Consider the following 14272-nt stretch of genomic DNA (forward strand, 5'->3'; position numbering starts at 1 on the left):
GTCCTAACATGATACAATTTAATAAGACTCTCGAAAATAATTGGCCTCTAAAGATATATTTAATATGACGTTCATATTAAGTGTCCTATTACATAAACATATAATGAGACTCTATCAAATAAATGTCTTATAAGATCCTCTATTAGGATCTACTTTTTAAATGTCCTATGAAAATATATGATTATGGGACCTACTCTAAAAGCGTATCTCATCATAGGACCCTACTCTAAAAGAGTACCTCATAATAGGACCATACTCTAAAAGAGAAGCTCATAAAAGGACCTAAATATTGTTTGGTCCTATGTAAGTAGCATTTAGGACCATATTTTACTAGGTCCCAGAAAAAAAGGTCCTATAGGAGCATTTTTCTTGTAGTGTGGGTAATCATGATAATGGGTGTATGGATTCGTGGCAAGCTAATGGTGAGTCAGATGGTTATTGTGCTGCTTATGATGGTTGTTATCGAGACGGTGGTTATGATGATAGTTACATGAATGATTTCGCCCCGATTGATCAACCTTGTGATAATGGTTCCATACCAAATTTTGACTCTTTCGGTCAACCAATGGACTATTGTTATGAGGTGGATGACTAGACATGGGATTCTTCTCAACATAAATTCCAAGAGACGAAATCAGTTTTACATGTAAAGGTTGATTTGAGAGATGTTGGTGGAGGTTACCGTTTGGTCAAAGATATTGATCACATTCCTATGTATCTGTTGGAGAGATACCATTTGACGGGGAATTATAAAGATATACCCATGTTACTACGAGAGGAAATCCCAACGGACCCACCAAGGGATGAATATGAGCCTGTAACTACTCTTCCACCTACCACCTCAGTTCGGGCGACAGACATTTATTCCAATGATAGTGATAAGGATGAGGATGTTAAGCCTGAGATCTCTGCGGTATATAATGAGCCGGTTGGGTATGATTTTGATAATAAGGAGGTCTTAACATTTGAGGATGAAGTGGAGGAGTCATTAAAGATTATTGAGGATGAGGAACTTGTTTTAGAGGAACCAATTGAGGAGTTACCTATTCATGTGGAATTTGTATATCATCACGAGGTTAACACTTGGAATATAATGAAAGATGATCCGTTTGGACATGATCCACCTGTGCGAGTTAACCTGTTATTGCAAGCTGCACTTGAAGGGGAGTTACTTATTGATTCTTGGGTTAGTTTAGTCTTTCTCATGAAAATGAAAAAGATTGTTTTAGTTGTATTATATACTATCCGAGGAGTTAATGAATGGCTCACATTACTTATTCATGAAACTTTTTCCACTGATTTCATATGTCGTCCGATAAGTGTGGGGGAGGATGACCCCACTAGGCATTAAAAGAAGGGGTCAATTCGGGTGCACGACTCATTAAATATGCACCATATATCCTTGTACATTTTTTAGCGTGTGTTTTAAAACAAAAAAACCTAAAATTTTGAAAAAACCCAAAAAAAACAAAAAATAATTTTCTTTTTATGTTTTGTTTATGTGTAATCATTGCAGGTACTATAAAGTGATGACAATCGAGGAATGGCCGTCAGTGCAGAGCCGTCTGTCACTCCGTTTCGCGATTTTTGTGCTCTACATCCGGTTATGTTTTTTCTCATTCACTATATTGTCCTCTCAAATTTATATTTGATTTATCGGATTTCATGAAAATGAGGGCATTACATGATGTTAAGTGTGGGGGGAGATATAAATTCTCGCGGATGTAATTCACTTGGCTCGAGTTTTATTTTTGATTAAATTGTTGAAAATTTGAGGAATTTTAAAATTTTTGACTCGTTAAAAAACCAAGTGTAGTTTTTTTTACGAAGCATATGTTATCACTATTGTAAGTTTACAGGTACCTCAATAATTTTGGTGACTGAGATATTTTGTATTTTCTTTTGTATGAGTGTGTGTGTGTGTGTGTGTGTGTGTGTAATAAGGAAGCAAAGTCTTCCTGTGTATGTAAAAACCAAAATTGTAGGATGATTCAAGTCCATCCACAAAGGAAGCTGAGTCTTCCGAATTCTCGTTTCACTTGGTGTGGGAGACTTCCTAATCTACATCATTTCATACTGACATTGGTTGATGCATCATTTCACGATATATTACACCGATGTATCGTACTGTAGGAAGAGGAGCCTTGAGCTTCACATTGTGTTGTCTTCTTTAGGAAGAGCAATGGTTTCGTGCTAGTGTTGCTTAGACAACACACGCCATGGTCAAAAGTCATGTAACCCTTTTAAAATATGGAAATGTAGTACCTGCTTCTTACATTTTCTTAAAAAATAGCATAAAAGCTAGATGCGTGGGAAGTGGGGTCCAAGGACCTTAAATAAAATCAACCAAGTGTTTAAACACTTCCAGGAGAATCGAGTCCTCCCATAATTTATGGAAGTAAAGTCTTCCAATCCTTTCAAGTAAAGTCTTCTAAGTTAAGTTATGAATCAAAGAGACCAGAACTTGAAAGTAAAGTCTTTCAAGTGTCGTTTTGCCTAGACTCCCCGAAAAATTCATACCCAAGGTAGTTGTGTTCCCATCGCCTTCGAACCGGGAAGTAGTTCATCCTAGATGAATACTGGGTTGGAAATTACCCCTGCGGTTGTCCAAAAACCGAGAAGGCTTTGAAAGCACGTAACCTTTAAACCTAAAATTTCTGAAAAACTTGTTTTGCTTAAAAACTTAACTTGTTTTCCAATTCTAAAATGCAAAAAATAGTTTTGTAAAGGTCTTGTTTTCCCTAAGGCCAAATTGTTTTTCTTAGTTCTGCACATGGACGTTCTTGATTTGGAGTGTGAAGCTTGTGGGTAATTTTGAATTTGATAATTGAAGAAATTGACGTTTTTGTTGAAGGCTTGAACCTTGCAATTGCTTGTGGAAAATCATACGTTTGTTTATTTGTTCATGAAGATTATAATGGTGTATCTTTATGATTATTGAAGACGCTTTGGCTATGTTAATCTTGTATTGAGTTTTACTATTTTGAAGATAAAGCTTACTTGAGGACAAGCAATGTTCAAGTGTGGGGAAATTTAATATTGCTCCAATTATATATATTTTCAGTCACAATATCGGTTCCTACCATTGTGATTTCGAGTGGTTTTGAAGATCTCTTGGTACATATTTGATTAAAGTGATGATTTGAAAAAAAAAAAAGAGTTATGGTCGTAATAGTTTCAGCATTTCGCGGTCATGAGTAGCTTTTTCAGTCGCGAGAGATGAAGAAAGTAAGGTGGCTATCTAATTTATTTTTTGCTGAATTTTCTTAGCAATAGAAGAAAGGTGGTGACTAATTAAATTGGGCCGGTGTTTGATTTTAATAAAGGTCGGTGACTTTATGATTTATTTGGGCCCATACGTGATTTAGCTAAAAACTAGTATAGAGGTCCGCGCTTCGTGGTGGATATTTGTAAGCGTTTGTGTGTGAAGCGTAGATGTTGAAATCTACCACTACCCAATTTGACACCAATTATACACAACATTAAGACAACTGAAAGGCGTAAAATATTTGTACTCTTGGGATGCATTCCTCCTGTTGCTGTATTTGTTGTAAAGGATTTTGATTGTTACGGATATACTACACTTGATCAGGTCCACAACATCTTCAACTTCGAGGTCCACAAAAACTTCAAATCCGCTTCAGGATGACCTGTAAATCGGCAAACCTGCTTTTATAATGTATTGGGAACCTAAATTTGAAAATGACACCTTTTTAAAGCCTGAATGACAAAATTTGTGGTTACATTTAGCATATAAAGCACTCAATCAAACTAAAGAACTGAAACATAAGTCTTTTTAAATAACTGATATATGCTCACAAATAACAACAATAACTTAAATCAAGAAATGCAAAAAATGAAACAAACGAATAATATCATATAACCTGGCAAACAGAAAATACAAAATTAATATTAAAAAAAATACCTACATATTCATGTAGAATAGAAAGATGGCATGGTAACTGTTGGTAAGTGTGTGTGTTACCAACATCGGGATGATCAAAATTGAAAGATCCCAAAGTACCTAATGCAATTAAGACGCCATTAAATAAAGAAAATTTGAAATATGTCTCCAAAGCAACAGCTCTAATCTGTAAGTATGCAAAGCAGTTTGTTAGATTTTTTTTTTCTTTACTACATTTCATTCCATACATGTACAATTGACATCATTATACTGACCTCGTCTATGGGAAACAAAGAAAATTGGCCTACTGATATAAAAAGTTTGAAACTTGCATCCAAAATACTATTGAAGCTATGACTATATAAAACAAAGGCACAAATTTTATACACTTTAGTACACTTTGAGCGGCATTTACCCACTTGACCCAATTTATTTAGGTTTTTTTTTTACTTTGCAGTTGACGATAAAACATAGCCCTAATCAATTCATTACTAAAGCGTTTGTAGCTGTAGATCCATTAAGGAAATGATACTAAAAAATTATATTAAGCAAATTGCAAAAAAGGAATAACAAAAACACACCTGATTCTTTCAATGGTTGACTTGAGAAACAATATTCGCAGCATCATTACGAAATTCGGAATAAGAACTTTTGATATAGAATGAAGCGAAATTTAAAGATCTGGTAGGCCAAACAAAAAGTGCAACTTAATTATTATATGCTACAATATACATATACATAAGCATACACATTATATTGTAGATAAAACTTGCAGATCTTTTAACTTTTACATTCATTTTAGAACTGGTATTCCACAATCAACGTAAGCTTCTTCATCACTCTCTCCATATTTATCTCAAATATATAAATAAACAGTTATAGCAATGATGACAAATAAAATTACAATCACCTCGATTGTGAGTATTCCACCGCCAGTTTCAACCCCACCATCTAGCTTCAACCCCATCACCTGCCCACCCTTGTCCACTTTATGTAGCAATATATTTGTTCCACTTTTGGCTACATTTTGGCAATAAGTCGTTTGCTACATTTTACTGTTGGTAATAGTTGAAGCCAAATTACATTACTAGTAGGTATATGGTTCATAGGACATGGGTTGGAAGATAGTTGGTTTCCGTTGGGATGGTGCAGCGGTAGGTATTACTTTTTTTTTTTTTTCCTTTGACTCTCCTTCCCTGTCACATGTATTTTTAACTAAAATCAAACAACTAAATAAACAAATTTAAAAAGAAAAGGTGATAGTGCAAACGTTTCAAGTGACACACTTTCAAGTCTTAACCCGAATAATAATTAAGAAGTCATCAGATACATAATGCTCATATTGTCTGCTTTTGAGTCCAAACACTTCATATCGAGATATCCTCCATTCTCTTCCCCACTACACAACCAGTTTAACATATACTCAGCACGTGGATCATGTATATTGATTAATAAATTAACCATGTAAACCATTAATATAATCTAGCAACATTATCTCTTTGCCTACCATCTCCATATCTATATAGTCAAAATTCAAAAATGCAATTAAAAACTACATAAACCAAAAATGACAGCAATTAAATGTAATGCAGCTGACTCCTTTTTCTTTTTTATTTCTTCTCATACAGTCATACTCATCAATATCAGTAGCATAATCGTCTTGCAATTAGCCAAAAAATTTGCAGCTCAACATCCAATTGGTCCAGGTCAATGTTTTCAAGGTCTTACCACGTTAAACTCAGTAAAGCTATGACTGACCAAATTAACTGCTTGAAATAAGACCTTCTCATATCTAAGTTTAGCTTCATCTAGAAGTACCTTTGAAAAGTCTTAATTTTGAAATCTATATACATACATCCGTATAGAGAAAGGGAGAGAAAATCCAGTCATATTAAAGTAAACAAATTACCTACTTTCGCTAAGAAAAAGCTCAGGAAAGCTTCGGTCACTCAAAGTGGATGTTTAACTATCATTTGATTCTGTTTCATCCTGTTTAATTACTTCTCGATCAAATAAAAAATATTCATACCTGCAGGAAACCACAATATGAGCAAAAACCTGCATAAAAAGAACAAAATTAATAATAAACCACACTATGAGTGACCTGAGAAAGCTACAACAAGCCAAAAAAACACAGAAGGAACAATTAGCAAACAACAAATAGACAGAGATGAACTTGATAGCATCGACAACAGATAAATATATCTGTAAGATTAACAACCCTAAATCCAACAATAAAGAGCAACAACATATAGCCCATGATATCGCAAGAGAACCAACATTCAGTCCATACATTCTCTCGATAACATTAATGACAAAGTAAACAACACATAAGGCAAAAAAAAAAAGGAAAAAAAAAACAGGAAATCAGCAAACAACAAACAAATATATAGGAACCTAATTCCTAATATCATCAACAACATATATATACATCAAGCAGAATATACATTCTCAGTAACACTTAACATTTATTCCATATATTCTCTCCACAACGATATTGAAAAAGTAAACACCACCTGCAAAACTGAAGCTTTGTAATGTTATAGGATATTCTTACAAATGGGAACATTATTAAACATGTTTCAACTTGATATTAGATATATGAAAAATAATTTAAAAATAGTAAATGCACAATAATGCAACGATGTTCCAAATTTTTAGAACAATTAGCATCAAGTGAGGTAATGCTGTAGCAAATTCAGAACAAATAGTTTCAATGAATGGTGAGCCAGTAGACTAAAATTTGATTGAAATAATTACTCCTTACCCTTAGACGAAAATTATCACATATCTCAAATTCATAAAGTGCACTTCTTTTATTATTTCAACATGACAGCTTCAAAAGTTTTTGATCAAAATTAGAGTTTATGGGTTCAGTGGAAATTATTGTTCTAAAAAATTAGCAAATAACATGTAAACAAATATTGTTGAAGGGTATATATATGAACAGTTTTGAGCACATATATTACAAATCATTAGAGTCGGCTTTTGCATACTCTCCATTGCCATCCATTCGTAACTGCAACATAAATAGTTTTCATTTGCGAATTTGGGTCTTTCAAACCTAAAATCTACAACAATCATTGATTTGTAAATATATATTAGCAAAACTTACGGATGATCAATCTGAAACTGCAAATATAAGTTAACAGTGTTAATTCGACCACCTGAAAATAGTCAACCAAAGTCTAAGATATAAGAAAATACAAATAACATTAAGTTAACTGTTGTATAAGTTCGAAAATAAGAAGCTTTCATAACTCAAAGTAATACACATCAAACAAATTAAATAACCCAACTAACCCTCACACTTGGATTCAATGAAAGTCCATCATCCACCTACCTTTATCTTTAACAGCCATAGTAGCTGCAGTTCAGTCAGATTTGTTTGGCTGGTTTGGGAGATATGTTGGTGTCACCTTCATTTTGTCCTCCTCGAATTTAACAACAACCCTAATTCTTTTCTCCAATTCATGTCTTCCTTAATTAAGTTAGCAAATAAATCAAAATCAGCACTTTCATGGGTCCATAAGTTGTCTCAAAAGAAAGAACAGATAAATGAAAAAAAGAAGATAAGAAGCGAACTAACCATCTCTGTTGACGGCAGCAGGAGTGGCGATGGTGGAGCAGGATAAGGTCGCGTCGATGATGACGGTGGTAGCGTTGGTTAGATTTTGATCTGATGGGATAGAAGGTCGTAGAGTGAAGAAGAAGATGAAGAAGATTCTGGGATTTGATGGGAGAAGGGAGGGTGTTAAAAAAAATAAATAAAAAAAGGGAAAACGGCTACAGTGTGACCGGGCCGGGGGGGGGGGGGGGGTATTGTCCAATAGGATTGTAGGGTTTTTTACGCCATTTAGTATGTATAGAAGGTCGTAGAGTGAAGAAGAAGATGAAGAAGATTCTGGGATTTGATGGGAGAATAAAAGAAGGGAAAACGGCTACATTGTGACCCGGGGGGGGGGGGGGGGGGAGGGGGGGGGGGTGGGGGGTATTGTCCAATAGGATTGTAGGGTTTTTTACGGCATTTAGTATGGATGTAAATGTAAATGTAAATAAATAAATATAAATAAATAAATAAATAAATAAATAAATATGACCGGATCCTTTTATTTGATGAAGAGAGGGTTGCACGCATGATTCTTATTGGATATAAATATTTACAACCCTTTTTGATTCGAAAAACAAAAATATTAGTATTAGGTATACTTTTATTTTTTTGGCTCTCTGGTGGTTTGCCATTAAGGCGTAGATAGACAAAAATAAAAGAGATACAGAGGGTTGAGTTATATTGATTATTGAAGTGGATTGCTCCATATTATCCTTGCTTTCTGAACGTACAAACTGAAGACAAGATTTCAAGCTATATATTTGAGTTTTTAATGTGGATTTGACGTCAATATTAATTTGGTACTCTTTATCTTAATTTTTTATTTATCTTAATGATTGATAATTTGTGCTTAATTTATTTGTTTGATTGTTCAAGCCTAATTATGATTAGCTAAATTTCATGTATTCACTTAGATGATTGAACCTAGGTGATGGATTGTATAATCTCTTGTATGTATTAATAATTGCTCTTGATCCATGATTCTTAATTACTCCCATTGATTGATCCCATTAATTACTTGTCTGTTAATTGATGTAACGAGAGTTACTAAATTGATTGGCTTGTCTAGGTTATTGAAATATAATTGGATTAGTTGAATTGCATGCGGGACACCAGTGTAATTAGACTAGTAATTAATCTCATCAATTAATTAGGTAATTGTAAAGCCTAAAGAGGGACACCGATTTACCCTTCAACTAAATCACCATCTTGAGTAGTTATAAATTGATTGATTGTGTTCTTCAGAAGCGTGTGGGAAACCAACGTGAAAAACCGACACTTTCATGATATAATTAGTATCTAAGTGAGGGACACTAGCTTTCCTTACTAATTGATTAATGAACTAGGTTAACGTGAGTTACACTTGGGGATTTGATTACATTGTTCTTAATAAAAGCAATCCGGATCCTAGGGAATTGAATATAAGTGAATACCCCTTTACCTTATTGAATTCGTTTTTGTTTACTTCGTTTTAATTAGTTTTAAATCAAAACCCCCATTTTTACAACTAAATCTTCAGAATAGTTATTAGCCTTTAAATCTTAAACACTGCTCTCTATGGACGAATTCGTAATCATATTACAATAAGATTAGGTAAGCTTTGTGCATATCACTGGCGCAGAAGGAGAAGGAATTATCCTCCGTCTCCCTGATGAAGGATGTGGCTATGGCCAAGAGTAATCGGTTGTAGGCTGCTTTGCCTTCACTGCTGAAGAAGGCGATTAACTCTGGCACCATGAAGGTGCCTTCTGATGCATACTTGAAGAGTTTTGGGGCGGCAAACTTTATTCAGGCGGTGCGGTTGATGCAGAAGCATAATGTCGGTGGAGGGGTTGCCCTTCACCCGGATATTGCCGAGAAGGTTGTCCCGGGTACTTTACAGGAGTTGCAGGCTGCCGAGACGGCATTGTCGGAAATACAAATTTCCGGCTTCAAGGAACTTTGTGATGATGAGGGCACAACCGTTCAGCAAGTGTTGGAATTTCAGTTTTAGTATCCTGTACTGCACTTTGTTGCACATATTTTTGTAATCAATGTTACATTCTGGAATGAAAATTATGTGATAAATGAAGCTTTGATTTCAATTTATTTTTGTGTTATGGTTGTCTTTTAGTCGAACTAGTTCGTGTCTTCGTATGTAGGTCTAGACTACATTTGTATTAGTTTTATCTCCAATAACTGTGCAAACTCCGATTTGAAATATGGATTTCAAGGGCGTAAAATAAACGATGAGATTAACCTTACTCAATTTGGATCGAGTAAGTTAATATCTTAGAGGAGAGATTAACTCCGATATCGACCGGAATCGCTATTGGAGTTGTATTTTTAGCTGGAGAATGTTACAGTAAGAAATTTGGGCAGAGTAACATTAATGCATCCAGTGTTATGTAATGAATGATCTTGTGTACGTATTTATAGGTGTTATGAGGGAATCATGACGTGGCATATGTCCCTTTCATGGTTATAACAAACTTCACTAAATTCAAGGGTTGACGTGGCACATGTCCCTTTCATCGGAATAACAAACAGATCGTAACAAATTTTCCTAGATTCGTGGACTGACGTGGCGTGCAGTTCATTTGTTTGTTCCGGGATCATGTGCCTGTTCCGGGACTGTATGCTTGTTTCGGGACCAAGTTTTTGTCCCGGGACTAGATACCTATCTTGGAAAGGTATGGTTATTCCGAGAGAGCGTAGCGGATCCGTCTATAGTGTGACGAACGAGTGTCTTGCTCTTGTTTAGGCAAAAAAGGAGTTTACCTATTGTTTATTTCAAGTGCTTCTTCTCGGTATTCCCTTGACCGGGTAAGATTGCATCCGGTTCATAAATGATTTTGTAGGGATTGTCGGGTGCCCAACGTACTTGGTTCAGTAGGCCTTTATGTGATAATATGGTTCGTAATTTCCCAATGTTTTGTACCCGGCTAAGTGGTGCCGGTAGCCTGCAAATTCTTCCGAGTAAGGTGGGCTTTATGTGTAATAACCCGACTTTTTCCGTTAAATACTTAACAACCATTTATTAAATTCATTTATTTTTCCACGCCAAATTTTTTTTTCTATATTATAGAGCAGGCTACTTTTGATATGTGTTAATTAATCATTAGAAAATTTTGAAAATTAGTAATAATAAAGTTAATAATTGAAACTAATAAATTATGAAAGATATATAATTACTTTATTAAAAACATAAAATAAAATGAAAAATAAAAATATATAATAAATGATTAAATTGAATTTCGACATCACTAGATCCGTATCTATTTCTAGTTACTATTTAGATCGAAGTTGTAAGAAATTTTTATACTATTTTTTTAATATTTACTTTTTTAATAAAACACTACGGTTAATGAAACAGGAAAAATAACTTTTCAGACAACGAAACGTATGAATACTTATTTTAAATAATAATTAAGTTTTAATAATTATTTTAATTAATTAGGATATTCTTAAATTAAACTTGAGAAAAATTAGTTTAAACATTCATGTTTCAATAAAGGACAAATATTTATTTGATGTAATATACAATAACTAAGTATTTTATAAAACACACAAACTAAGTATTGTAGTGACCCGAACTTTTCCATGTTTATATATATATATATATATATATATATATATATATATATATATATATATATATATATATATATATATATATTAAATGAAATTGTTATTTACATGATTAAGTGTTTCCAACATGTTAAGCAATCAAACTTGTTAAGACTTGATTAATTGAAATAGGTTTCATATAGACAATTGACCACCCAAGTTGACCGGTGATTCACGAACGTTAAAACTTATAAAAACTATATGATGACATATATATGGATATATATATAGTTAACATGATATTATGATAAGTAAACATATCATTAAGTATATTAACAATGAACTACATATGTAAAAGCAAGACTACTAACTTAATGATTTTGAAACGAGACATATATGTAACGATTATCGTTGTAACGACATTTAATGTATATATATATATATATATATATATATATATATATATATATATATATATATATATATATATATATATATATATTAAGAGATATTCATACATCATATTATCATGATAATATAATAATTTAAAATCTCATTTGATATTATAAACATTGGGTTAACAACATTTAACAAGATCGTTAACCTAAAGGTTTCAAAACAACACTTACATGTAACGACTAACGATGACTTAACGACTCAGTTAAAATGTATATACATGTAGTGTTTTAATATGTATTCATACACTTTTGAAAGACTTCAAGACACTTATCAAAATACTTCTACTTAACAAAAATTCTTACAATTACATCCTCGTTCAGTTTCATCAACAATTCTACTCGTATGTACCCGTATTCGTACTCGTACAATACACAGCTTTTAGATGTATGTACTATTGGTATATACACTCCAATGATCAGCTCTTAGCAGCCCATGTGAGTCACCTAACACATGTGGGAACCATCATTTGGCAACTAACATGAAATATCTCATAAAATTACAAAAATATGAGTAATCATTCATGACTTATTTACATGAAAACAAAATTACATATCCTTTATATCTAATCCATACACCAACGACCAAAAACACCTACAAACACTTTCATTCTTCAATTTTCTTCATCTAATTGATCTCTCTCAAGTTCTATCTTCAAGTTCTAAGTGTTCTTCATAAATTCTACAAGTTTTAGTTTCATAAAATCAAGAATACTTCCAAGTTTGCTATCTTACTTCCAATCTTGTAGAGTGATCATCCAACCTCAAGAAATCTTTATTATTTACAGTAAGATATATTTCTAATACAAGGTAATACTCATATTCAAACTTTGATTTAATTTCTATAACTATAACAATCTTATTTCGAGTGGAAATCTTACTTGAACTTGTTTTTCGTGTCATGATTCTGCTTCAAGAACTTTCAAGCCATCCAAGGATCCTTTGAAGCTAGATCCATTTTTCTCATTTCCAGTAGCTTTATCCAGAAAACTTGAGGTAGTAATGATGTTCATAACATCATTCGATTCAAACATATAAAGCTATCTTATTCGAAGGTTTAAACTTGTAATCACTAGAACATAGTTTAGTTAATTCTAAACTTGTTCGCAAACAAAAGTTAATCCTTCTAACTTGACTTTTAAAATCAACTAAACACATGTTCTATATCTATATGATATGCTAACTTAATGATTTAAAACCTGGAAACATGAAGAACACTGTAAAACCGGACATACGCCGTCGTAGTAACACCGCGGGCTGTTTTGGGTTAGTTAATTAAAAACTATGATAAAATTTGATTTAAAAGTGGTTCTTCTAGAAAAATGATTTTTCTTATGAACATGAAACTATATCCAAAAATCATGGTTAAACTCAAAGTGGAAGTTTGTTTTCTAAAATGGTCATCTAGACGTCGTTCTTTCGACTGAAATGACTACCTTTACAAAAACGACTTGTAACTTATATTTCTGACTATAAAACTATAATTTTTCTGTTTAGATTCATAAAATAGAGTTCAATATGAAACCATAGCAATTTGATTCACTCAAAACGGATTTAAAATGAAGAAGTTATGGGTAAAACAAGATTGGATAATTTTTCTTGTTGTAGCAACGTGAAAATTGGTAACAAATCTATATTAATCATATCCTAGCTAACTTATATTGTATTATACATGTATTCTAATATATTATGTAATCTTGGAATACCATATACACGTATGCAAATATTTTGAAATATCATATCGACCCATGTGTATATATTATTTAGAACAACCATAGACACTCTATATGCAGTAATGTGGGAGTTAGCTATACAGGGTTGAGGTTGATTCCAAAAATATATATACTTTGAGTTGTGATCTAGCCTGAGACGTGTATACACTGGGTCGTGGATTGATTCAAGATAATATATATCAATTTTTTTCTGTACATCTAACTTTGGACAACTAGTTGTAGGTTACTAACGAGGACAGCTGACTTAATGAACTTAAAACATCAAAATGTATTAAAAGTGTTGTAAATATATTTTGAACATACTTTGATATATATGTACATATTTGTTATAGGTTCGTGAATCGACCAGTGGCCAAGTCTTACTTCCCGACGAAGTAAAAATCTGTGAAAGTGAGTTATAGTCCCACTTTTAAAATCTAATATTTTTGGGATGAGAATACATGCAGGTTTTATAAATGATTTACAAAATAGACACAAGTACGTGAAACTACATTCTATGGTTGAATTATCGAAATCGAATATGCCCCTTTTTATTAAGTCTGGTAATCTAAGAATTAGGGAACAGATACCCTAATTGACGCGAATCCTAAAGATAGATCTATTGGGCACAACAAGCCCCATCCAAAGTACCGGATGCTTTAGTACTTCGAAATTTATATCATATCCGAAGGGTGTCCCGGAATGATGGGGATATTCTTAAATATGCATCTTGTTAATGTCGGTTACCAGGTGTTCACCATATGAATGATTTTTATCTCTATGTTTGGGATGTATATTGAAATATGAAATCTTGTGGTCTATTGTTACGATTTGATATATATAGGTTAAACCTATAAATCACCAACATTTTTGTTGACGTTTTAAGCATGTTTATTCTCAGGTGATTATTAAGAGCTTCCGCTGTCGCATACTTAAATAAGGACAAGATTTGGAGTCCATGCTTGTATGATATTGTGTAATAACTGCATTCAATAAACTTATTTCGTTGTAACATATTTGTATTGTAAACCATTATATCATA

At 33.0% G+C, this 14272-nt stretch overlaps 2 long non-coding RNA genes across 4 annotated transcripts; both read right to left on the reverse strand.

Annotated features, from left to right (window-relative positions):
• Positions 1–3296: 3296 nt before the first annotated feature.
• Positions 3297–4585, reverse strand: LOC139876491 (uncharacterized). Its single transcript, XR_011768133.1, has 3 exons — positions 4486–4585; positions 3926–4024; positions 3297–3650 (listed from the first exon to the last, which is right to left on the reverse strand). It is a non-coding gene; the product is annotated as an uncharacterized lncRNA (long non-coding RNA).
• Positions 4586–4595: 10 nt separating this feature from the next.
• LOC139876490 (uncharacterized) lies at positions 4596–7681 on the reverse strand. Of its 3 annotated transcripts, none has more exons than XR_011768132.1 (6): positions 7494–7681; positions 7248–7381; positions 7020–7071; positions 5814–5933; positions 5191–5303; positions 4596–5100 (listed from the first exon to the last, which is right to left on the reverse strand). It is a non-coding gene; the product is annotated as an uncharacterized lncRNA (long non-coding RNA). The 3 variants fall into 3 exon arrangements; XR_011768130.1 differs by having other exon boundaries at positions 5814–5962; XR_011768131.1 differs by having other exon boundaries at positions 5814–5962; positions 7248–7385.
• Positions 7682–14272: the final 6591 nt, after the last annotated feature.

This window comes from Rutidosis leptorrhynchoides, chromosome 11, assembly GCF_046630445.1.
Source record: "Rutidosis leptorrhynchoides isolate AG116_Rl617_1_P2 chromosome 11, CSIRO_AGI_Rlap_v1, whole genome shotgun sequence".
NCBI lineage: Eukaryota > Viridiplantae > Streptophyta > Magnoliopsida > Asterales > Asteraceae > Rutidosis > Rutidosis leptorrhynchoides.